Here is a 26,174-nt window from a genome sequence, read left to right as displayed (position 1 = left end):
AGGGCAGCATAAAGAGGTAAAAGCAATATCTAATCTATGGTAGTGACAAACATTATTCCACCAAGCTTTATAGGAAATAGTGGATGAATATTTCCAATTGAGAGTAACTTGTTGAAAGACCAAAGCTAACATGAGATCCAACAATTTTAAATTATCATCATCTGAAACAATGTCAGCAGAGAGACTACCTAAAAAAAGCACCAGCGGAGAAAATTGGGATTGTAAATGAAAAATGCAGGTAAGCTGACACCAAACTTTTCTCCAAAAAGAGACAGTAGGAGGACATTCAAAAAGGATATGCATAAGATCTCCCTTTGGGCTATTGCAGGACCAGCAACTTGGAGTGGAGGTTACAGAAAATGTTGCTATAGTAGAAGGGGTAAAATAAAGTCTGTGATAAAGAAAGAAAAGTGATTGTGTGGTAGAAGCTGATCTGGATATTTTATAAGATAGGTGCCACACCTTATTCCAAAAGGAAACAGTCCAGGTACATCCCAAATCCAATTCCCATTGAGATTCAATTTTAGATTTAGGACATGTCAAAACAGGAGACTGAAAAAAGTTTATAGATATTTCATGCCTTAGGATATGAGATAAGAAAGGAGGACAAAGAAAAGGGTAATTCCGAAGAAGAAGAAGAAGAAGGGGAAGGCAAAGAAAAAAGTACATCAAGAATAATATTAATAAGAAGATATTTAGGCATAAATGAATTGGAACAATGAAATAGAAGTTGGAATTGTGAAAAAGAAAGTGGAGTATTATTTGAGAATAAATCCTTGACCCAAATTATATTTCTCTGTCGCCAGGATTTCCAAAATAAGGGTTTTGTATTAATAGTGATAAGAATAAAAAATAGGGGAATTCAGAAAAGAGGAATGAGAAACCGAAGGAGGTAAATAGTGAGAACGCAGAAGAGAGCAAGTATATCAAGACGCAGAGAGGAGATAAGTGAAATATTATAGGAAAAGGATACCACCTCACTAGGGGAGAAAGGTCAAGGAAAAGAACACTCAATATCCAACCATAATGGAGTAAACCTAGAGTCTAACAGGGAGCCCCACCTAGAAGCTTGGCGCAGACAAAAGGATTTGTGATACAATCTAAAATCAGGAAAATGGACTCCTCCCTCCTGTTTAGAATAGCGAAGATGACTAAGAGAAATTCTAGATTTCTTATTGTTCCAAAGGAATTTAGACAATTTGGAGCCCAATTGTGTAAAACAGGTACCAGGTAAAGGAAGCGGAATCATGGATAGGATATATAATATGTTAGGAGAAATCATCATTTTAATGGAATCAAGACGACCCCACCAAGATAAAAATAAGGGATTCCAAGCCAGAATCGATCTATCAACTTTCTCTAAAGCTTCTGAAATATTTACTTCAATGGACTTTTTAATGGATGAAGTGAACCAAATACCTAAATATTTAATCTTGGAAGAATTCCAGTGAAAACCAGTGATATCAAACAATGCTTTAAAACTAAATTTTGTTAAAGGGAGGATTTCAGTTTTTTCCGAATTTATCTTATAACCTGACATCAAGGAAAAACCCTCAATTTCCCAAAGTAGAGACGGAATCGAGAGCTCAGGGTTTGAGATATATAAAAGTATATCATCTGCATATGCCGTTAATTTTAAATGTTTCTCGCCATACTGGAAACCTTCAATTTTAATGTTATTTCTAATACTGGATAGAAAGGGCTCGAGAGCTAGAATAAATAGGAGTGGAGAGAGTGGACACCCTTGACGCACACCTCTGCGTAATACAAAATATCTAGACAATTTCCCATTTACCTATATCGATGCCATTGGAGATTGATAAAGCAAAGAGATAAATGAAATGAAATGAGGCTCTAAACCATGCCAGGCTAAAGCTTTTAATAGAAAAGACCAATCTAACCGGTTGAATGCTTTCTCAGCATCTATGGAAATTGCTGCTAGAGAATACGACAGAGCGGGAGCCTTGCTGAGTACATTAAAGAATGTTCTAGAATTGTCAGAAGCAAGTCTACCTTTGACAAAACCCGTTTGTTCCTTACTTATCATCGCAGGTAAAAGGATATCAAGACGTAGGGCTAATAATTTAGCAAAGATTTTACAATCTGTATTAAGAAGAGAGATTGTTCTAAACTTTTTACAAAAAGTATGATCCTTACCGTCCTTTGGAATAAGGCAAATTGAAGCTTCCTGAAATGTGCCCCCTGTAAAACCAGAATCTATGAAGAATTGGAAAAGTTGAAAAAGTTTAGGAAGTAACAGGTCAGAAAAATGTAAAAAAAATTCCACTGTAAATCCATCTGGACCAGGGGTTTTCCCTTTTTTTAGAGATTGAAGGGCTTTAAAAATTTCTAACGAAGTAATATCTACTTCAGGTGAAGTAGCATCAATCAGTGTCTTATTAGGGTTTGGAATATTCTTTAAATAATCATCAATCTGTAAGGGGGTCGGGACTGACTCAGGAGTATAAAGTGTCTGGTAATAATTAATAAATTCAGCTAAAATATCTTCATCCTTAAAAAGGGACTCACCAGTATCTGAAACTATGGACTTCACATTATAGCGTTGCTTTCGAACTTTTAAATAATTAGCCAGAAGCTTCCCCGCTCTATTCCGACCTCCATAATAACGAGCACTACTGCGTAGAAGAAAAGAGGAAGCATTATCCGTTGAGATTTTGTTAAATTGCAATTTTGCCTGAATAAGTTCTTGTATATTAAATTGGAGGAGGAAGAATATTATTGATGTTCTAAGCGTTTAATTTTGAGAAGTAGTGCTTGATGCTGGGCATTGAAAGATTTTTTTTTATTAGAGACAAAGGACCTCATTCTGACCCTGGCGGATTGAATCCGCCAGGGCCGAGGGCAGCGAATGCACCGCCAACAGGCTGGCGGTGCATTCATGGGCATTCTGACCGCGGCGGTAACGCCGCGGTCAGAAACGGGAAACCAGCGGTCTCCCGCCGGTTTCCCGCTGCCCATGGGAATCCTCCATGGCGGCGCAGCAAGCTGCGCCGCCATGGGGATTCCGACCCCCTTCCCGCCAGCCTGGTTCTGGCGGTTTACATCGCCAGAACCTGGCTGGCGGGAACGGGTGTCGTGGGGCCCCTGGGGGCCCCTGCAGTGCCCATGCCAATGGCATGGGCACTGCAGGGGCCCCCTAACAGGGCCCCACATTGCTTTTCAGTGTCTGCTTAGCAGACACTGAAAAGCGCGACGGGTGCCACAGCACCCGTCGCACACCTTCCACTCCGCCGGCTCCATTCGGAGCCGGCATCCTCATGGAAGGCGCTTTCCCGCTGGGCCGGCGGGCGATCTTTTGCAGATCGCCCGCCGGCCCAGCGGGAAAGTTGAAATGCCCCCCGCGGTCTTCTGACCGCGGGGCGGTGTTTGGGCGGTTTCCGCCCGGCGGGCGGCGTCCGCCGCCTGTCCGGGTCGGAATGAGGCCCAAAATGTATTATATGACCACGAGCCGCAGCCTTAAACGAATCCCATAACAATTGTGGAGAAACGTGAGAATCTTCATTAAATCAAAAAAAAATGTCCGCAAAGGCAACAAAGGAAGTGGAAAATTTAGAGTCAAGTAATAAAGAATTATTAAATCGCCACCTATTGGACCTGGGATGCACTGGGAGCAAGTCAAAATCTGTAATGACTGGGGCATGATCAGATATTACCATAGGTTCAATGGAGGAGTTAATAAGATTTTGGGATAAAGATTTAGAAACAAAAATATGGTCAAGTCTAGATAAGGAGCCATGTGGTGGAGAATAAAATGAAAAATCCCTATTATCAGGATTGCAAGTTCTCCATGAATCAATTAAATTACATTGTGAGAAAAATGCCTTAAATTGTTTATGCATTTTATGGGGAGAACATTTAATTACAGATTGCCTATCTATAAAGGGATCAAGAATTTGATTGCAATCCCCTCCAATAAGAAGAAAATGATCATTATAATGCAAACATTGTTTAGTGATAGTGGGCCAGAAAAGATAATCTGAATTATTTGGACCATAAAGATTACCAATAGTCATTGTAGTCCCATTAATACTAAGCCGCACAAAGAGCCACCTACCATCAGAATCCAAGTCATGTGAAATAACATTAACTGATAATTTTTTATGGCAAAGCACAATTACACCATTTTTCTTTGTAGACGAAGGTGAAGTAAAAACATTGCCCACCCAGCCTTTTTTAAGTTTCATAGCTTCAGAGTCCGTCAAATGGGTCTCCTGTAGAAGAACCAAGTCTGGATTATATTTAGAAAAGTGGGATAAAATTCTCTGCCTTTTGATTGGATTAATAAAACCTTTGACATTCCAAGAAACAACCCTGAATTTACGTAACATAACCATATAGGTACACGAAAGGCCTTGTACCATAAATAACTGAAAATACATATAAGGGAAAAGAAAACAGAAAAAACAAAAGGAGAGAAGATTAGAAGAGAGAGTACATGTCAAATAAAGACGTTTGCAAAAACATACCTGAGATGAATGAACATTAGGGGAGGATTGGTGACAGCACAGACTGAAGAGGGCACAGCAAGGGAACGGAACGCATCAACGGACAAAGGTTACGAGCAAAAATAATGATTATAGAACACCAGGAACATGTGAAAAGAAAACAAAACATTAACAAACAAAGGTCTGTAGTCACATCAATATAGCATACTGTATAAACTGCATATAAAGGACCATCAATGCTATCGCAATAATAGTGAAAGGGCATAATAAATTAAGAAACGTATATAGTCAACGTGTAGAAGGACCAGCTGTTAAATTTGTAGAGTGTATTCGTAGAAAATCATGAAGAACTGCAGGAGAGGTAAATGAAGTGGTCTTGTTTTGATATGACACTTTGAAAAAACATGGATGGAATAATCCAAAATGAGCTCCCAAGTCATGAAGCTGTGGACGAAGATCCAAAACCTCTTTCCTCCTGTCTGCTGTAGCTTTGGACACATCCTGTGAAATGAAGATTTTACTTCCCTGCCAAGAAATTTGTTTTTGGGTTTTCGCTGCGTTAAGAATTCTCAATAAGTCAGTAAATTCAAGAAAGAAGATAATCACGCCTCTTGGTTTAGATGTGGAGGAATGCGGAGAACGATGACCAATGTGGTGCGCTCTTTGGATGTTTAATACTGTAGAAGATGGTAGATCCACCAACTGTTGAAAGAATGAGGTGAAAAATGAAATTGGGTCACTCCCTTCAAGACCCTCCGATAATCCATAAAGGCGAAGATTATTGCGCCTATTTCTGTTTTCCAAATCCTCCGTAAGAGTCTTCAAGGTTGCCACTTCCTTCTCCAAACTAATAATTTTATCTGTTTCATCCTGCACGTCGCTGACTCTTTGATCCAAAGCAGAGACTTTCACTTCCATTTGAGACCACTTAGAATCAAGATTTTGTATCCGAGAATTAGTTTCTTCAATAAACGGACGCAATGCACGTATTTCGTCAAGCACAAGTTCAAGAGAGATCGGCGAGGGAGATTTTATTGGTGAAGGTGGGTCCTGTTTGACCCTCTTATGAGTGGATGCAGAAATATGCTGAGGAACTTTAGGCGAAGAAGAAGATGAGGAAGACATCTTTGAGATGGAAGAAGAAGATGCTGCAGCAGAAGTGTCCAATTGAAAAAAGTGCGAAAGTTTGTCAGCTGAGGAGGACTGATGCAATAGAGCTTTTATTTTCTTTAGTTTGACAATAAAAAAATAAAAAACCTTCAGTAAGGTAGCAAGGGACACATGAACTCCAAAAATATGTTAGCGAAACAGCAAAAAATTAAAAACCAGCCTTGCGCAAAAAAGAAAGTCAAATATTCAAAAAAAGTATAATGTAATGGTGAGCAAAGCTAGTCAAAATGGCTGCATTCATGAGGAGAAATAAGAAAACGTAATTAAAGAGTAAGGAAATATGCTAGGCAGCCCACAAAACAATGAAAATGCTCACCAAAACATCCCATGGTTGTCTTCAGAGGAACGACATTAAAAAGAAGAAAGAAAACGGCTCAGGCGGTAAAGATTTGTCCGATGAGGCGCAGAGCTCCGTTATCAGGCGGCCATCTTGGTCGACTTCTTGCGCGTGGATCGATAATCACTCTCTTAAAATGTTATTGCTATAATTTTAATGGCAGTGTGATTGGTTTGACTATTAGGTTCAAGTGTGGAAGACGTCCATGACAGCACTTTGGAATCACGGGCTATTGACTGGATAAACACTAACACTGTGGTAGAATAACAATTATAGGGAATAGGAAAGTCAAATTTCATGACTCCTGCCTTATAGATCTATCAGAAGTGGGCAAACAAAAACGTTGAATCTCTCTTCAAAAGTGCATTAACAAAAAAAAGAAAAGTAATACAATTTCACATAAAGGAGCCATTTAAAGCACCACGAAATGGGTGTGAAGATAACTAATCAGAACAAAAGACTGGTCCGGTTTTGCTTTTGAATGGTAATTTAAAAAAACAAGCATTTGCAATGCATTGGGTCTCATGTTTACTCGAGTTAAAGCTATTAGCGTTGTAAACTCCTAACCGGACTTTTCTTGCCACATAAACTGAAAAGTAAACAGTTTCACATAAGCGAGCCGCCGGCCGCCACAAGTGCAAAGCAAACAGAAATTCACTCGCAGTGAAACGTATGGGCAAAAGTGCAAGTATCCCTGTAACAGGGTCAATGTCATGCAAAGCGCTCGACTACTGCCCAATGAGATCGTGCTGCCTATGAAATAAACCGAAATAAAGATAAAAGGTAGTCCATAAACCATACAGAAAACATGGAATCTTGTATGGTTTCAGTAGTTGGCCGGTGGGCTCGAGGCAGGCTAAACACCGGGAAAGGCATGACGTATGCATGCCTTTCACTAATTAAATCAAGCAAATTTTAAAAGGCAAGTCCACAAACCAGCCAATAGTATGGTTTCATTTGAAGGTGCAGGTTATCATAGGGTCATTACACTTACTCTTGAATCTATTGTACTCAATGTAGTGGTAATCTCAGAAGTGGTAATCCCTGCAGTGGTAATCTCAGTGGTAGTAATCACAGTAGTGGTAATCTCAGTAGTGGTAATCCCTGCAGTGATAATCTCAGAGGTAGTAATCACAGTAGTGGTAATATCAGTAGTAGTAATCTCAGTACTAGTAATCACAACAGTGGTAATCTCAGCAGTGGTAATCCCTGCAGTGGTAATCTCAGAGGTAGTAATCCCAGTAGTGGTAATCTCAGCAGTGGTAATCCCTGCAGTAATAATTTCAACAGTGGTAATCTCAACAGAGGTAATCCCTGCGCTAGTAATCTCAGAGGTAGTAATCACAGTAGAGGTAACCTCAGCAGTGGTAACTCCTGCAGGGGTAATCTCATAGGTAGTAATCACAGTAGTGGTAATATCAGTAGTGGTAATCTCAGTGGTAGTAATCACAGCAATGGTAATCTCAGCAGTGGTAATCCCTGCAGTGGTAATCTCAGAGGTAGTAATCCCAGTAGTGGTAAACTCAGCAGTGGTAATCCCTGTGGTGATAATTTCAACAGTGGTAATCTCAGCAGAGGTAATCCCTGCACTGGTAATCTTGGAGGTAGCAATCACAGTAGTGGTAATCTCAGAGGTAGTAATCTCTGCAGTGGCAACCTCAGAGGTAATAATCACAGTAATGGTAACCTCAGGAGTCGTAATCCCTGCAGTGTTAATCTCCGAGGGGCTCATTTCAATGTAGCCGATTCTATATAGCGGTATATGGACTCCATTGTATTTTAGGTGGTTGCATACAACCCTTCGTGCTGGGCCCTTGGTCTGATATATTCATTGCATTTGAGTATGAATAACCCACAAACATTTTCTGTTTCTAACACGCTTCCCTTAAGAACATGTTTTAAACCACTTACTCCTCAGTGAGAAAAATGACCTCTGAACTGAACACAGCACAGCACCTTCCTAAGGAGCACCATCATCATCTAAAGGTAAACATCTTCATTTGTTTAGTTTTTACCCATCAGGCTAGGGCCTTATAAAACAATGTGACTCGTATTGAATCTATTTCCTGAGCATTTGCAATGCGACGGTCTCGCATTTACTCGAGTTAAAGCTATTAGCGTTGTAAACTTCTAACCTGACTTTTCTTGCCACAAAAACTGAAAAGCAAAACAGTTTCACATGTGAGCCCACAGCCACCATGAGCGCAAAGCAAACATACAAAAAGAAACGGAAGTCCGCTCGCAGTGAAACATATGGGCAAAAGTACAATTATCTATGTAACCGGCAAAAGTGCAATTATCCATGTAACTGCAAAAGTGCAATTATCTATGAAACAGGGTTGATGTCATGCAAAGTACTCGACTGCTGCCAAATGAGATTGCGCTGCCTGTAAAATAAAGTGAAAAAATAGTGCAGGATCCATACGGAAAACATGGAGCCTTGTGTGTTTTTAGTAGTTGGCAAGGCTGGCTAAACATCAGAAAAGACATGATGCATGCATACCTTCCACTGATGAAATCAAGCTAATTTAAAAAGGCAAGCCCACAAACCAACCAAACGGATGGGCTTGACGTGGACATGGTTAAAAGCCCACAGATAGATTACACCATGAATGGAGCACGTTGCGCTAGACCCTAAAAAACTAGCGCAATCGCACTGTGTAAAGCATTGAATTCACGAAGGAGCATTAGGATGACCAACAGAATTAAACTGGTAGTCATAAAAAGCACTCAATTAGTGCCCAGCGAGATCGCGCTGCCAACGAAATAAAGAGAAAAAGAAGTCCAGAAACCATACGGAAAACATGGAGCCATGTATGTTTTCAGTAGTTGGCCTGTGCTCTTGAGGAGGGCTAAACACCAGAAAAGGCATAACCTGTGCATTCCTTTCACTAATGAAATTAAGTGCATTTTAAAAGGCAAGCCCACGAACCAATGAAAGTGGTGGGCGTGACATGGGCGTGGTTAAAAGCCCACAGAGACATTACCACAGCGCTTACACTCTCTACCATAAAAAACACAGCATTCAATTACAGAAACGGGCATAACTGAGCATGGCAACATTGCCCTTCAGCCACTAGGTGGTGTAAAATAACTGCAAATAGTTTAACGTAGTGTTAATTTTCAATGTGGTTAGTTGTTCACTTAAATGGTAAAAAGCCATAGGTTAATGCAACTGTATAATCCATCTCACATAGGGTGACCACCCGGCATTTAGGCAAATTCTGGACAGGACTATAAAAAATCCAGGACAAAAATTCAAGAACAAACGTCAGTTTTACAACCACACCCACGAGAGGCCATACCCCATAACGTTACATCAGCACATTTTTTTATTCTTTTTTAACATAGAGAACTATTTATTCACTGTGGCCTTTTTGTGATTGCCTCCTGGTATGCAACATTCATGTGTCACATTAGGTCCTTGTTCAGTAGTAAATTAATGCTCCTTGGCACGGTGTCAAGGCCATCACCCCTACCCAAATCTACCCATCTACTTAAAGAGAAAGTAACAACAACATTTTGATTATGTTTCTGAACCTTTTAAAACCCCTGGCAAACAGTTTGGGAAACATTGAGGTAATTAACCTTATGCTGGTTTAAACAAAAATGAACAAAAACATCTGGCTCACCCCAATCACCCATTTACTTTCAACCTAAAAAATACATAATGAGACAGGGCAGATGTTGTGGGTGACAGTCTCACACCTAATGTCAGGATGTGAAGTACCCACAACTTATTATAGTCTCACCGCACTAGAGTGTATGTCTGGGACTCTACATTTATCTCAGAACTGGGAGCCCGGACTACCAATCAAAGATAATAAAAGAGGAAGATGAAACCGAGATCAAATGGGAGGTTGTTGCTAAGAAACTGATAAATAAGGAAGAGAACAACAAGGTGGGACAATTGCTAAAATCGGACAAGACGGGTGCACCAAGACTATCGGAAGGTATAGGGTACCTGGGGAGTTGTCTGCAGACTAGAGAGAAACAGAAGAGGCACTGTGTTGAACAAGCAGCACCCCCTCACCTTGGTAAACTCTTCTGGTGCAATGGTCTGCTGTTCGTGCATGTGAAGGGTGAGCAGGGGCCAGCCCCCTTGCATGGTTGGGCAAGGCAATTGCCCGCTTTGTTCATGTCTTTAAATGGTTTTGAAATTGAGCAAAAGCCAAACTATAGATCAAGGTTATCCCTAAGTGTCAAATACACTTCAAAATAGTTGGGATGTAAATTGCACAAACAAAATGTAAATATTTTAAAATGTAATTAGTGTTTCTTTAACATATGTCACAGTTTTCCCCTGTATATACAATTAGACATCAGATTGAACTGGGAACCAGTTACCTTTCGATACCATTTATTAATATCCACCATTCTCCTGCTGATTTGCAGGATGGAAATCTCGGCAGAGCGTCATGGTCCCTCCGTGCCCAGTTTGCTTTTTGGTCTTCTCTTCTGCTTTCTGTAGTGGGCCACGTGGCACTAGTGAAGATGGCGTGCTACCATGATGATAGTATTATTGTGTAATCCTTCCCCTGCTCGTCCTTCTTTCTTCTTTAGACATGCCACACATCTAATTTGGTCTCTGGGGTGCCGTTGTGTAGCTCTTTCCACTCTAAAGCTACTTGTGACTTCAGGTGGATTAGACCTTCTGGACTTAGAATGCTATTATTCAGCTGCACAGATCCAATGGGTGGCTGGCTGGCTTTCTGCTGGCCCCCTGCATGAGATGGGGTTTATCCGTAAAGACTTTTAGGGAGGGCTCACTGCACTGCTCATCGTTTCCTACTGACCATTCTATGGGTCACAATCTGGGGTTATCATGGACAGCTTTCTCTTGCCTTGCTAGAACCTGCAAACTCACTGACACGAAGAAACCCTGTGCTCTTGCATTACCTTTGCTAAGCCTTCCCACTGACACAGGATGGCTGTGCTCAGAGCAATTCCATCAGTGGCATGCTGCAGGTGTCTTAAAATTGGGGGATTTACTTCTGGATGTGAGCTACTATATTTCCAAACCCTTGCGGCAGACTACCCTCTTCACCTCGGTCAACTCCTTACTTATACCCACCTTAAACAATCATTAAATGGCCTATTGCATGTCTGCCACCTAGCACTAACCCTACATGAGGTGTGCCAGAAGCCCTACACAATAGATACTGGTGGCAAACTGATAACAACATTTCCTGCAACATTGAGACCACTCCAGGTCTTCTCGTCATACTACCTGGGTGATTGATGTGGCCAAATCTCTACAAGATATGTACTGGACTAAAATACTGGACTTTCCAAACAAAGTATCCCACAGCTGTCACTTTAAGTACATTCATAAAGTTTCCTTGGGAATGCATTCCACCGATTGCTTGTCATTGACTTTGTCATTTGTAACTCACATTTTGTTGCTTTCAATTTGCTCGCTTTACTTGGTTTAGGCTATGCAGCTTGAGTTTCACCCTTCCCTTGCCCAAACTTTATTTACAGTATCCTTCTGAGTGCTCCCTTTCTGTAAACAGGCCTGTAAATCTTGTTCTTATCTCATCACATTTGCTGTGCATTCAGAGAACAATGTAAATGTGGGTTCTGTCTGCGGTGGGAACTTTGTTTTTACTTTTCTTTCTCAGACTTCAAAGTGAGAGGATTTATGCGACAATCTTGCTGAATACTGGGGTTAGGAAAGAGTTTTTTCTATCACATGAGAACATTTAAACAAACGTCAGAATATATCAGATTCAGGAATATGAAGTCCATTTTGTTAATTCTGAACTTTGCTGGAAACAAACAACTTTATATGATTAAAACAAATCATTGCATTATGTAATGCAATTTCCACACATCATCATCTGTACACTGTATAGTTTTATTTGAAAAACTGTATGTCTGTGCAATGTAATGGTCATTTCAATCGAAAACGTGTTGTCTGTAATGGCAGTGTGTTGCCACAGCATGCATACTCCACTCTGCTTTGTACTACTCCACTCCACTGCACCATACTCTGCATCACTCCACTTTACACCACTCCGTGCCACTGCACTGTGGGACACTGCTCTCTTCTCCACTCTGAACCACTCTACTCTATGCCACTGCACACTATGCTACTTCACACTACGCCTCTCTACTTTAGACAACTTTACTCTATGCCAATGCACTTTCTGCCAATGCACTCTAAATAACTGCACTATATGCCACTGCACTCTATGCTAGTGCACTTTACTTTGTAACACTCAACTCTATGCCCCTGCACTCTACATCAATACACTGTCACTCTAATCTACTCAATGCCACAGCACTCTACACCACTTTACTCTATGCCATCACATTCTATGCCACTCTATGCAACTCCACTCTACCCTGCACCTCTCGATTCTACTCTACTTCACTCTAGTGTGAAACAATCTACTTTACGGCACTGCACTCTGCGCCACTGCATTCTATACCACTGCATTCTACCATACACCTCTCGACTCTATGTCACTGCACCCTATTCTGAAATAATCAATTCTGTGCCACTGCACTCTATGCCACTCTGCCCTACTGCACTCTAAACCACTGCATTCTACTTCAATGCACTATATGCTACTGCACTCTGAACACCCACACTATAAGCCAGTGCACACTGACACTGTACTCTTCAACATTGCTCTGGCGGCCACTAAACTCTATACCACTCTACTTTGTACTTCTGAATTCTGCACCAATACACTCTATTACACTGCACACTATATCACTCTACTCTGCATAACTCCACTCTACATCAGTGCACTTTACAGCACTATAATCTGCTCTGCACTGCAGCACGCTACACTACTCCACTCTGCACCACTCTACGCCACTGCACTCTATACCACTTGACTCTACTCTGCACTCTGTGCCACTGCACCACTCTACGCTGCTGCACTCTCTGACACTCTATTGTATACCACTCTACTCCACTGCACTCCATGCAACTCTACTATGTCTCCTGCCACTCTATGCCACTGCACTCTACGCAAATGCATCTAAACAGCTGCACTGTATGCCACGGCCCTTTAATCTGCACCACTGTACTCTACCCCACTGTTCTCTGTACCATTTTACACCACTCTACAGCACTGCACTAACACTCTACTCTCGCAACATTGCACTCTTTGCCACTATACTTTACACCACTCTACTCTGTACTACTGCATTCTAAGCCACTGCCCTCTATGCCACTGCACTCTACAGCACTATAATTTACTCTGCCCCACTCTACACCACTCCACTCTGCACCAGTCTACTCCACTGCACTCTATGCCACATGAGTCTACTCTGCACTCTGCCACAGCACCACTCTACACTACTGCACTCTCTGTCACTCTAGTGTATGCCACTCTACTTGTCTTTACTCTGTGCCACTCTACTCTGTCCCATGCCACTCCTTGCCACTGCACTCTATGCCAATGCACTCTAAATAACTACACTTTACCCCACTGCATTCTACTTTGCACCTCTGTGCTTTACGCCACTGCTCCTATGCCATGCTACTCCACTTTATACCACTAACTTTTAGCCATGCTGAACAGCAGCCACTCTGGTGTATATCATGGCTAAAACACATTAGCAAAGCTAATTACTCTTGTGTAGACGAGACGTATAGGCTTTGCCAATATTTGTTAGTACTATGAGGTACCGAGGTCCCTGAAAGAACTGTGAATGTGTAAATCCTTATTTTAAACATGCATTACACACATCATAATATAGGCTGCTACAAAATGCACAAATACATTTTGGTTAAATAAATAAAAATTCCTTCAAAAATACAGTTTTGAATAATATTCAGTTTATACCTAGTACTAACATTTTTAATAACAGTCCTTTAAACCCACACACTCCACAGCTCACCTCGGAACATCCTTACAGTACCTCTCTAAAAGAAAATGTCTTTGACATCAGAAAGCTTCACGTGACTTCTTCCATTAAAGTCAATGCAGGTTTCCAATCCCCTTTACATTTGCAGACTTACCAGTTGCACACATTTGCATTTCTTCAGGGAAGGAGGCACCCTGGCAAAAAAAGCCTTTTCGTATCTGTCTGCCCCTCCCTCTCTCAGAGCACAGGAGACTCCATAGCTTACACTCCAGCTGGGGAAACTGATCTGTCCTAATTGCATTTTGTCCTTTTGTGAAAGGCTAAAATTACAGACAAATGCCATCCTTCATCACGGACAATGGATGGCAGGGCGAAATTAAGGGCAGTCCCTGAAAATTAGGGACGGGTGGTCACCCTAATCTCATACAATTTTTTGGTTAAATGCAGCCTAATCCGTGTCTTTTAGAAAAAGAAACATTAACATATTTTGCTGTGCTGTGGCCCTAACATATTAGTAACACTGACTCGAAAAATCCAGGTGGGTATAAAGCAAAACTTTGCAATAAGCTATTTATGCGTGTTTGTGCTGTATGAATTCATACTGTTTTTTCTTCTGCATTTGGATTACGTTTTGCTGCCAGGCTCTGCTGGGAGGCTCTCCTTGAAGGATACACACTTTTGTCATTTGTTCAGCCCTGATATGCCTCAGATGCTGGCACTTTTTGATTCGCGCTAATTTTGCCGTTCAGAAAGCTCCTACAACGGAGCTGCTGGTTACAAGAATAATGCATGTTGCTCTCATAAAAAGAAGGCCTGTCCCGAACATCCTGTCTACCATCCAAAGAGCACCCCTTAGATACAATTGGAACTAACTAATATGGAGGCAGTCAAAAAACGGAGCTTCTAAAACAAAGGCCCACATTTATGATATTTAGCACCGGATTTGCGCCGCTTTGTGACGCAAAAACGGCGCAAACTTACAAAATACAATTGTATTATGCAAGTTTGCGCCGTTTTTTCGTCAAAAAGTGACGCAAATGCGGCGCTAAAAAAGTATAAAAATGGGCCAAAATGCCTAAATACCTGTGGGTTTGAGTACTACATGAAATACCCTCAGAAAATTAAATGATTGCAAAATGCACTCAGTCTATTCAAATATTTCTCTGATTTGGGTACCCATAATTGCACCCATTGGCTCTGGAATCTCGTTCATACCCGTATCCTACGAAAGAAAAATATAGTCAAAGAAGTGACTTTATGCAGTTAAAATGATTTCTTCGGCACATGACTCTAGATTATTGCACTGAAGCATTGTTTGGGCACTAAAGATCACACTTGCCCACTCTTACCCGCCTCGGGTACTTGCTATTTGTGAGAGCCCAGAGCTCACTTCCTTTGGTGAGCCTTTCCCCATGACCCGGCTGCATTCCGGCCCTTTTACCACGAGTCTCTTACTCGCCACGCAAGAGCTTTACGAATACAGTTACGAATTACCAGGTCACAAATTTCCAATAGTACCCGACCTGTAATCGGACCCTCCTATTATTCCTACGTACCCTTTCTTACGTTCTGATTGTACACCGGTCTTTGACAGTTCTATTATTTACATAATGTAATCTTGCATTTTTTTTAAATTATGAAACTAAAGATATTCTAACAATATTTTCTTTGCTCTGCTACACTGAACAACAGAAATCCAAGAGTCTTGGGAAGTTGACATCTGGAATAATGATGACAAGCCGGTGGTGCGAGATACTCTACAACAGAACTACAACATTTATCTGCACCTCACAATTGACTCACTCCGGTTTCCTGCAAAGCTCCAATTTCCGTAAGCTGGAAAAGCAGAGCTAAATCAGATGAGATGAGCTTGAGGAAACTAAGATCCAAAGGTGCAAATGGGCTTATGCCATCTCAGTGACAATAGTATGTACACCAAAGACATAAGGTGCGGCCTAACACTAATATTTATGCTGTACGCATTTTCACACCAGCCAAAGAATGCCAGTGGTAAGGCGGCAGTAGCCAGGGAGAGGCAAGTGGCCCAGGGCAGACAGAGGAAGGGGAGGCTGGTGCTCCCTTCAGCGATGTGCAGACGACAACAACGATCCCTGAAATTGAATTCCTGAACTCAACGACACGGCACCAATCGCACTGGTCAACCGCATACCAGTGCAATCAGACCCACTAGAGCAACCAGGGGCCTCCTAAAGGGCAATAACTCACGTCTAAACAAGGCAACCAGGAAGATAGCTTGGCTTGACTACTTCAAAATTAACTAACCCAACTCCATCACTGCGTGCATCAAACGCTGCAACGCCTCGAACAATAAGACATAGAAATCAAGGTCCTCACGCACTAAACCTGCGGGTAATCTCCACTCCACTGGCGGCTGGTGGAGTTTTTGCAGAACTCTGAGATCCAAACGGAGCGCAGAGTGCCAATACTCTGCCAACTCCGTCGGCAGAGCGCGTTTGCCACTCACTCATAATTTCATGTTGGTGGGTGAAGGCTAGTTGCATGTGTGGTCCCAGAACATTGGGTAAGTAATATATTTGCAAAACCTTCTCTGCAGGGCTACAGTATGTTTTTTCTGAGGATGAGAAGGTGCTACAGGCAGGACAGGGCAACTGCCTTCTTTGTTCCCCATGCCTCTTTCTGTGCTGGCCATACTGGGGGGAGGGCATTTTGTGTAGCCAACCTGAGGAGGCATGGTGAACAAATAACGATGAACTGGGATGCATCTACAAGTTATTACCAGTGGCTGAGATCAAGCATTCTATCCATCGTATTTATTTACTTTGGTGTGTCACCCTAAGTGGGACTGGCATCACAGACATGGGTCCCATGCACACAGTCTCACTGGAGTCAAGCTACACACCTCTGATGAGCCCATACCTAGAGAAAAAACAGTGCTATGTTGCTTGTGTTCTGGGTCCGAGAGGACCAGGCAGCAGTTGGGCTGGACTGTTCCAATTTAAGCAGGGTCGAGACTGATTTGCATATAGCTGGATCTAAACTGAGTTACCATGGTGTGCAAAATATTGATGGACTGGGATGTGGGTCCTACTAATTATCAGTGGCTGAGATTGGTTCAAGCATTCCATCCATCACTTTTTGTAGGCCTGGATGAAACTTGTGGAGTTTTGCTCTGCGGAATTCTGAGGAGTTTCAAAAACTCTCTGTGAGATTCAGTAGATCTCCACAAATGGACAAACAAATGCTCCTTGTAGGAAAGTACCATCTTGCCTGGCATGTCACCCCCATTTTTTACTTGTGTGTCAGTTTGTTTTTGCCTGTGTCACTGGGATCCTGCTAGCCAGGACCCCAGTGCTCATAGTTTGTGGCCCATGTGTGTTCCCTGTGTGGTGCCTAACTGTATCACTGAGGCTCTGCTAACCAGAACCTCAGTGTTTAGGCTCTCTCTGCTTTTAAAATTGTCACTGCAGGCTAGTGACCATTTTCACCAATTCTGATTGGCACACTAGAACACCATTATAATTCCATAATTTATGGTACCTAGGTACCCAGGACATTGGGGTTCCAGAAGATCCCTATGGGCTGCAGCATTTCTTTTGTCACCCATAGGGAGCTCAGACAATTCTTACACAGGACTGCCCTGCAGCCTGAGTGAAATAACGTCCAAGTTATTTCACAGCCATTTTACACTGCACTTAAGTAACTTATTAGCCATCTATATGTCTAACCCTCACCCAGTGAAGGTTAGGTGCAAAATTACTAAGTGTGAGGGCACCATGGCACTAGCCAAGGTGCCCCCACATTGTTCAGGGCAATTTCCCTGGGCTTTGTGAGTGCGGGGGCACCATCACACGGGTGAACTACATATAGGTAAATACCTGTGTGTAGCTTCACAATGGTAACTCCGAACATGGCCATGTAACATGTCTAAGATCATGGAATTGTCCCCTCAAGCCAAATCTGGCATTGGGATGCCAATCCCATGCATCCCGAGGCTCCAGCATGGACCCCGGGTACTGTCACACTAGCTCTCAGAGGTTTTCTCTGCAGCTACCGCTGCTGCCAACCCTCAGACAGGTTTCTGCCCTCCTGGGGTCTGGGCAGCCCAGTCCCAGGAAGGCAGAACAAAGTATTTCCTCTGAGAGAGGGTGTTACACCCTCTCCCTTTGGAAATAGGTGTTAAGGGCCGGGGAGGAGTAGCCTCCCGCAGCCTCTGGAAATGCTTTGAAGGGCACAGATGGTGCCCTCCTTGCATAAGCCAGTCTACACCGATTCAAGGAGCCCCCAGCCCCTGCTCTGGCGCAAAACTGGACAAAGGAAAGGGGAGTGACCACTCCCCTGTCCATCACCAGCCCAGAGGTGGTGCCCAGAGCTCCTCCAGTGTGTCCCAGACCTCTGCCATCTTGAATGCAGAGGTGTGGGGGCACAATGGAGACCTCTGAGTGGCCAGTGCCAGCAGGTGACGTCAGAGACCCCTCCTGATAGGCTTTTACCTGGTTAGGTAGCCAACCCTCCTCTGAGGGCTATTTAAGGTCTCTCCTCTGGGTTCCTCTTCAGATAATGAATGCAAGAGCTCTCCAGAGTTCCTCTGCATCTCTCTCTTTGACTTCTGCCAAGGATCGACAGCTGACTGCTCCAGGACGCCTGCAAAACTGCAACAAAGTAGCAAGAAGACTACCAGTAACATTGTAGCGCCTCATCCAGCCGGCTTTCTCGACTGTTTCCTGGTGGTGCATTCTCTGAGGGCTGTCTGCCTTCACCCTGCACTGGAAGCCAAGAAGATTTCTCCTGTGAGTCGACGGAATCTTCCCCCTGCTACGGCAGGCACCAAACTTCTGCATCACCAGTCCTCTGGGTCCCCTCTCATCTTGAAGAGTGTGGTCCCTGGAACACAGGAGCTGGATCCAAGTGACCCTGACATTCCAGTGGTCCTTCTGTCAAAATTTGGTGGAGGTAAGTTCTCGCCTTCCCATGCCAGGCGGTAATCCTGTGTACTGTGTGATCTGCAGCTGCTAGTGCTTCTGTGGACTTTGCAAGACTTCCTTCATGCACAGCACAGCCCAGGTCCCCAGCACTCCGTCCTGCATTGCCCAACTTGCTGAGTTGACCTCCAACATCGTGGGACCCTCTTTTGTTGTGTTGAGACAACTGCCATGCTCAGATTTCTTGAACGCCTGTTCAAGTGCATATGCGGGTGCTGCCTGCTTCTGCATGGGCTCTCTCTGTGGCTCAGTGTCCCTTCTGTCCCCTCCTGGGCCCGGGCAGCGCCCACTATCTCAACTGTGATTCTTGCAGCTAGCAAGGCTTGTTTGCAGTCTTTCTCCATGGAAAGAACTCTGCAAACTCCATCATGCCATGGGACATCTTCTGACCAAAGGAGAAGTTCCTGGCACCTTCCGTTGTTGCAGAATCTTCGGCTTCTTCCACCCGGAGGCAGCCCTTTTGCACCTTCACCTGGGGTTTAGTGGGCTCCTGCCCCCCCTGGACACTTGCATGACTCTTGGACTTGGTCCCCTTCCTTTGCAGGTCCTCAGGTCCAGGAATCCATCTTCAGTGCTTTGCAGTCAGTTGTTGTCTTTGCAGTATCCCCTCTCGACTTTACTGTCTTTCTGGGATAGTAGGGTAACTTTACTCCTACTTTTCAGGGTCTTGGGGTGGGGTATTTAGGACATTCTTAGTGTTTTCTTACACTCCCAGCAACCCTCTACACACTACACTAGGCCTAGGGTCCATTTGTGGTTTACATTCCATTTTGGAATATATGGTTTGTGTTTCCCCTAGGCCTAGTGTCTCCTATTTCATTCTATTGTGTTCCACAGTGTTTGCACTACTTTTCTATGTGTTTCCTTACCTGATTTTGGTTTGTGAGTAAATTTTGTGTATTTTACTTACCTCCTAAGTGAGTATATCCTCTGAGATACTTTTGGCATACTGTCACTAAAATAAAGTACCTTTATTTTTAGTAACTCTGAGTATTGTGATTCCTATGATGTAGTGCTATGTGATATCAGTGGTATAGTAGGAGCTTTGCATGTCTCCCAGTTCAGCCTAAGCTGCTCTGCTATAGCTACCTCTAGCAGGCTCAGCTGCTAGAACACTTCTAATCTACTAATAAGGGATAGCTGGACCGGGCACACGGTGTAAGTATCATCAGGTACCCACTACAAGCCAGACCAGCCTCCTACACTCATTTGCCCATTCACTCTGCATTCTGCACTGAAAAAGCAGTGTAAATGGCACCATGCAATGAGCATGGGTGCAGCCATTTTGGTTAATCTGCTTTCTCTGCTGTTCTGTTAATGGTGGTGGGACTTTCTCTCAATATACTTTCATTTGTGCCAGTCTTCCCCCACCCCTCTCATCCCATCCTCAGTTACTTTTTTTATCAGTGTTTGTCTTTCTGTTAGTGCATTTTATGTTTTTTTGTTTTTTTTTTACTTTTTGTGGCCTTTTCTACCTTTTTTGTTTTTACTTTCTTCCTTGTGTTCAATGTCCTTTAGTTTTTCCTTTCTGCTTTGCTTTTTTCCTTTTTTTGTTTCATCCAGTGCCACGGTAGAACAGGAAGCAAAGAGTGGCGTTGGTGTGGCGACAACAGGTGTGCAGCCCACACCATTTTTATAGAGGCGGAGGTGGCCATGCTTCCACTTTTATTATTTATATATATGTTAGACTTGGCTTCCTTGGCGTAGTCTCCCCTAACTTTTTGCCTCTGTTTCCCAGGTTGTTGATGGGTGCCGGAGTCTGTTTTTGCTGTTTTTGTTACTCTGGGCACTTTACCACTGCAACCCAGTGCTAAAGTGCAAGTGCTCCTATGTAAAAAATATGTGTCATTGGATTTCCATGATTGGCATATTTGATTTACTGATAAGTCACTAGTACAGTGCACTAGAGGTGCCCAGGGCCTGTAAATCAAATGCTACTAGTGGGCCTGCAGCACTTGTTGTGCCACCCACATTAGTAGCCCTGTAACATGGCTCAGACCTGCCACTGCAGTGTCTGTGTAAGCGGTTTTTAACTGCCAATTCGACTTTGCAACTGTACCCACTTGCCAGGCCTTCTTAAATGTAACACACTCCTACAGTAGGCCCTAGGTAGCCTCATGGGCAGGGTGCAGTGTATGTTAAAGGTGGGACATATACTTGTGTGTTTTAAATGTCCTGACAGTGAGATACTTCCAAATTATTTTTTTTCACTTTTGCACAGCTTTTCTCTCTCATAGGTTAACATGGGGGGTACCTTTAAACATTATTAAAGTGTAGATTCCCTTTGGGAGAATATGGACATGTGGAGTTTGGGGTCTCTGAACTCACAATTTAAAAATACATGTTTTAGTAAAGTTGAATTTGAGATTGTGTGTTTGAAAATGACACTTTTAGAAAGAGGGCATTTTATTTCTTAAACCATTCTGTGACTCTGCCTGTTTGTGGATTCCCTGTCTGGGTTAGTTTGACAGTTGGGCTGTTTGCACCTCTCTCTAGACAGTGACACACAGGGAGCTGGGGTGTAGCCTGCATATCCTGATGCACCATCTGTGCTAGGAGGGCGGAGAGGAGTGGCCACTTACACCTAAAAGGGCTGTGCCTGCCCTCACACAATGCAGTCTCCAACCCCCTTGTGTGTGTCTGGGGCCTGGCCTGGGCAAGGCAGGATCTCACAAACAAGAGAGACTTTCCTTTGAAGTAGGCCTACTGAGGAAAAGTGCTGCCCTGCCTGTGACTGTGCTTTGTGGAGCTGTCCTGCAGTTTCAACTTCTGCCTGTGAAAGGGGACAGAGACTGGAATTTTGTTGTGCATTCCTGCTTGTGAAGAAATCTCCAAGGGCTAGACCTGAGCTTGCCTCCTGTTGTTGAAGTCTCAGGGCTATCAAAGACTTCCCCTAGCAGCACCTGGACCCTCTCCTGAGACTCCTGGCCTGCCAAGTGGTACCCTATCCAGTTCCTGGGTCCTTAAAAGGTGAAGCTGGCAGCCAAAGACTGAAAATCCACGCACAGACCCCTGTGCGGGGGACATTTTCAACGCACCTTCCGAGACGCGGATGAGAAACGACGTGCTGCTGGCTTCGCAGCTGAAATCTATCTCCACCTGAATCGTGGCTGGAAGATCGATGCAACATGACTGGAGAAACAACACGCAATACCCGCTGACAGAGGCTTTTAACATTGCAACCCCACATAGCGTGGTTTTCTGACACAGTGCAACCGGATTTTTGACGCAAACCTCGCTGGGCATGGAAAACCAACACAAAGCCTGCCGGACCTCAGGTGCCTGTCCAGATTGATGCATCACTCTTCTGTGGAGAGGAAAACCAACGCACGCCGACCCGACTGGAGGAGGACTGATGCACGGACTTGCTTGTGAGTGAGAAATCAATGCATCGCTGGCCTTTTCTGACGCACACTCACTTGTGCGGTGTTATTTTGATACAGCCCAGTTAATTTTTCTTGCTAACAGTCTTAGCACTGTTTTCTAAGGCTTTAAGACCCTTTTTGCTTTTTCATTCATAACTTGACTTGTGTATGGTGGATTTTTGTTGTTTTGGTCTTGTTTTGTTTAGATAAATATTACCTATTTTTCGAAACCTGTGTCGTGTGATTTTGTAGTGTTTTCACTGAGTTACTGTTTGTGGTGCTACAAACACCTAGACTCTGAAGTTAAGCCTGCTGCTTGTGCCAAGCTACCAAGGGGATGAACGTGGGTTAACTAGGGGGATTCTCCTTTACCCTGACTAGAGTGAGGGTCCTTGCTTGGACAGGGGATAACCTGACTGCCAACCAAAGACCCCATTTCTAGCTATATATATATATATATATATATACATATATATATATATATATATATATATATATAAATATATATTTATATATATATATACATAGATATATCACATATTGGCATATTCGGCAAAATGTACCATAAATTATGATTGCGAAATACAGAAACAATCATGGTCTCCCTGCATCTGAAAAACGTGTGTTAACAACAAATCACTCATTGAAAACAAGAGTGTGTTGTAGTTGAGGATAACAGAATGATGGGATGATGCTCCCAATCACCCTTGTGTGTCCAGTCTTATGGAGGAGCAGTCATAATTGCCTGTAATAGAATAAAACCACTCAAAAAAGGAACAAATATCAAAACAATCTTATTGGCTAATGTTGTCCAGTTTATCTACGGAGAGGGGGATCAGACAACGGGAGATATTCAGTAGAATAGCTCATCTTGTACCAGTATGTATGTGTATGCGCTGAAGTTTGTGACCCTTTCAGGCCTCCTCTGGATGCTCAAAAAGAACACCATCAAAGTCAATGTTTAAGTGGAGGGCTTGTATAGCCTGTTGGACAATTTTAGGACATATGTGTCCAAAAGTGTGGCTGTATTACCTCCTCCCCAATTGTCAGTCCTGTACCATCGCAACTGCACCCACCAGAGCCCATTCGTGAGTCACTTGAGCCAACAGGTAAATGTGGGTGGGTGTGGGGTCTTCTAAGCCATAGCAATTAGGCATTTAAAAATGACTAGGACTAGATCTTAAGATAGTGTTTATTGCACTTGGTGCATTTTGTAACCCTATTAGACAGAGGAGGGGGTGTGGTGGCAGCTGTACATTAATTACCATTGATACCTGTTCTAACACCTGTGCCCCAACACACTGCAATGGGGGGCTCTGCCACACCATATGCAGAAATGTAGCATCTGCCTATTCACAGCTTCGCCAGATTGAGGACACCCCTGGGAACATATTGTGGAGTCGCTGGAGTGTGAGGTAGGTTTGAAGGAACTGATTTGAATTGTGTGGGGTGTTACAGGAAATGCGTTTCACCCATTCCAGGGTCAAGCACCACTATTTGGGAACCCAGGCATGTATTCCATTTGAGTTTATCCTGCAGTAGGAGAGCAGCACAGCCTGCCTGTAGAGCAGTGTATCGAAGCTGATATCACCCAGCGGTCTAATTCATGTGTTAGAAAGTATTGTAATATGAGTGTAAAGGTGATTCAGTCTGCCTCAGTGACCAGATGCCCCAAATCCCAGCCATAATGGCATTGTAAGTCAGATAGATGCCAGGTTCTGATCCGTATAGCTCTCTGAGGCCCCAGAAGGAGAATGTAACACCTTCAGTATGGAACCCTACAATTTGGGTAATCCTTGCTTCTGACTACGGGGAAGGGTCAATTATCCTGAAGCAACACTCTGAGAGCCGGTATGCTCCAGATGGGTAACTGCGGTGCATATGATGTCAGTGAACAGCGAGGCTTCATGTTGCAGGCCCACACAAGTTTGGCCACCTGTGCAAGCCTGCTTATTTTCTTAGCTAGGCCTCCTCATGAAAGCTACCAATCTAATACATTCATACCATTTAGATCCAGCTGGACACATCACACCTCCCCATGTAGATCACCAGACAACGTATGAACCACTCTAATTGGGCCGCCACAAAGTAGAACTCCAGGTGAGTGACACTGATCCCCCCTTAAGAATGGAACATTGGAGTACAGGAAGGAAAACTCACTTCTGGCCAATGCACTGTCCATGGGTGAAAGCGGCAACTGTGTCCAAAATTGCGAGGGTTGAAGAAACAAAGTCATGGTTTTACTGTAATTGCCATTGAGCAGGTCTTTATCCTACTGATATATATTCACCCCTAAGTAACGAAAGGTTTCAAAGTGCCAAGGGAGTTATTCTTCAGCTGGTGCCACACAATGTTCAGGGTCAATCCAATGTAGCAGAAAAATGCAGGACTTATCCCAGCTAACCCTGAGACCTGCAATACTGCCAAGTAGGTTAAGTAGGTCATAAAGGGCTAGAAGGGTATGCTCATAATCCCTTAGCTGTATTAAGACATCATCCAAATATAAAAACATGGTGTGCCAACCCATTCCAACTTTAATATCTCAAGTCAGACCCTTTGTGTGCAGCTGTGCGGCTAGCAGCTCAATAGCTAGTGTGAATAGGGAACACCATGGCGAAGGAGGACAACATCTGGATACCAGTACAGACCCTCACCTGAGGGACAATATATAATATCTTGACCCATCAAAGGAAATCAGGACCCATGCTGAAGGCCTCCAGTAGCTTCAGCAAGCAGGACCAGCTGAATGTGTCAAATGCTTTTTCAAAGTCCAGGGAGACTGCTACCGGTAGAGCCATCTCCCTGGAGGTGGAATCCAAAATATGGCGGTGACATCTAATATTGGAAGATGTTCCTTGCTACAGAACAAACGCACACGCTGGTCTGAATGGGCCAAGGAGAGGGATCGATATGTTGGCAAAGATCTTGCTTAATATTTTATAGTCAATATTTAACATTGACAGTCTACAGTAAGAGCATACTTGAGCCGAACCCTGCCTGGCTTTGGCAGCACAACAATAAGAGTCTCATGAAGTGAAGCAGGAAGAAGGCCCCGGGCAGGTGCCTTGCAGTAAACTTCAAACAGGTTAGGGGGCCAGGCTTTCCCTATATGTGGCATAATACTCCACAGGGAACTCATCTGTAACAGGAGTTTTGCTGTGGGCCATCAGAGCAATATCAAGATGGATTTCCTCCAATTGTATGGGTTGTTCTAGCTCCATCAATTGCAGCAGTCACAGGCTGGGAAGCACTGTCGCAAGAAGATAATCCCATAGCTGCAACAGAGACAGCTCTGGTGGAGGGGAACAGAGTGTTTCATAATATTGTGTGAAGGCTTTGTAGATGTCAACTTGTATACTCAACAGGGGACCCTTCCTATCCTTTAAAGTTTCAATCAGGTTCCAGGGGATCACCGATCACAACAAGGATGTCAGAGTATGGCCCAGCCTGTCTCTATTGGCATGTTGGCTGGCCAAGTAGGACTTATAATCTAAAGCACACAATTGTCCAATCTTTTCCTTGTATTGGTGACGGAGGGCTAAGAGTCGGGCAGGCTGCAGGTGTCATCATCGCATCCATTTCAACCATGCTTAGATGTGTTTTTATATCAAGCACAGTGCGTGTGAGCGTCATTCCAGCTCTTCATGTCATAATAATACAGTTACCACTCTTGGCCACCTTGACAGCATCCCATTTGAGCCCTCTACAGGCTACAGATCCCATGTTGTCGGTGAAGTATTGAGAAAGGTGTGTAGCAATAGTGTCCCGTCATACTCCAACCTGAAGCCTCCGTAAGGAGTCGCAAAGTTGGAATAGCGGCTCTCGCCCTCCCCCAATGAAACATGATTCGCAGGGAGTTGTGGTCAGACAAAGGCCTATCCAAATATTCTAAACTGCATATAATGGGCCATCAGTCAGAACTGCAGAATAAGAAGACTAGTCTAGTATGGTCCTGGTGTCCCGGTACATAATAGGAAAACTCCCATTCCCCAGGATGTTCCAGACACCACTCATTGTGTACATTAAGGGACTGAGACCATTGTGG

The sequence above is a fragment of the Pleurodeles waltl genome, chromosome 6 (genome assembly GCF_031143425.1).
Source record: "Pleurodeles waltl isolate 20211129_DDA chromosome 6, aPleWal1.hap1.20221129, whole genome shotgun sequence".
Taxonomy (NCBI): domain Eukaryota; kingdom Metazoa; phylum Chordata; class Amphibia; order Caudata; family Salamandridae; genus Pleurodeles; species Pleurodeles waltl.
This window is presented reverse-complemented; position numbering follows the sequence as displayed.